The following is a 1,419-nucleotide window of genomic DNA, read 5'->3' as shown; positions in this document are numbered from 1 at the left end:
TATGCTACTTTATGAATTGCTCAATTTAAAATTCGCTGTGTGAAGAATGTCTGGGGCCATACTTTCAAAACTCGCTGAGTGAACGTAAATACTTACGCTCTATTTTCTTGTCTCTGATTGGTGGATTTTGCTCGAAAGGCCGTCAATGATTGGCTGATGAAGTTACGATCTCTTAAATTTTTTTGAAAGTATAGGCCCTGGTTAACAGCAATTGGGCACCTTGAACATCTCTCCCTCCAAAATTCGTATTTTCAATAATTTTAATTACTAAAATTTACTCGTTTTAGACCGCTTAATTAATAGTTTAAATGACGACGTGCACCTTGCAGGCTCTACTATTTTTTGCAAATACTATCATGAGCAATATTTATTCATTTATCTGTACAATTGTATTAGAAGGTGGATTCGAAATAGAGAAAATTTCTCGCCTGTTTGTAGCTTGATATTGTTATTTTACTTGTGTATTCTAAACGCTTGCTTGCGAATTTATTTGCCGTGTGCGCTTTGCCCAACAATTAAAGGTCTGTCTGAATGGGAATTCGGAATTTTTTAATTGAGTTTCCGCGCTAGGTCCTTACGTCTGCTCTTTTATATTATATATATTTCTTACGGTTTTTCGAAGAACCCATAGATATGAATTAAACTATATAAAGTAAAGTTATTACATCTGTTGGAGTCAGTTTCCTTACTCGTATGAATAATTACTAACTAACTCGCGGAAATTCTGTTATCGTAGTCGTAGTCCCGTGTTGTGTTGCATTTGAAATGCTAAACTTAATATATCTTAAAAAAATTTTGCCCAATGCGGTAGTGTGTGAATAGTTTACAGCTTTATCTGTGATACAGCACGGATAAAGCTCCTAGATTTCCAACTGTGTTTTTTACGATTAGTGTTTTTTCATTTCGTTATTGTATCCTCCTATCGTCATTAAATCCTCTTCAAATGCGAAATTTCAAACCCTGCTCGTGTTCCATGAAATAATGTGCAGGATCGTTGCCCAAGCGACTTCAATAGGGAGACCTAGGCGCCCTGTATTGATGAACGACAAACGCGATTATCGCAGCTGCTATCTTTCTGTTGTTCATTCGCCACTTGTTAGTCTTATTTACTGAGATTGCACTAGATGGAGTTTGTATGCCTGATAGTAAAGATTGTACTTTTGTTTCAGCCCCTTCTAAAGAGGATCTAATCTTACAAAGGATTAATCTTATCCTTTGTAAGAATAAGATTTATCTTCTATTCAAGGATTATAAGCAAGATTTTTTCGTATCCAATTTTATATATTATCCTAATGTTATTGACCCATTTTGTGGCAGCGACCTGCTCGTAATCTACTGACGGGTAGACTTTCTTCATGAGTACTCGGCTGCTGCGGCCAAATAAACGTATAAGCAAGCTACTGCAATTACATGTGTAAT

Source organism: Hyalella azteca, unplaced genomic scaffold (genome assembly GCF_000764305.2).
Source record: "Hyalella azteca isolate HAZT.00-mixed unplaced genomic scaffold, Hazt_2.0.2 contig560, whole genome shotgun sequence".
In the NCBI taxonomy this organism is placed as follows: domain Eukaryota; kingdom Metazoa; phylum Arthropoda; class Malacostraca; order Amphipoda; family Hyalellidae; genus Hyalella; species Hyalella azteca.
The sequence above is the reverse complement of the archived record's forward strand: the minus strand, read 5'-3'. Positions refer to the sequence as shown.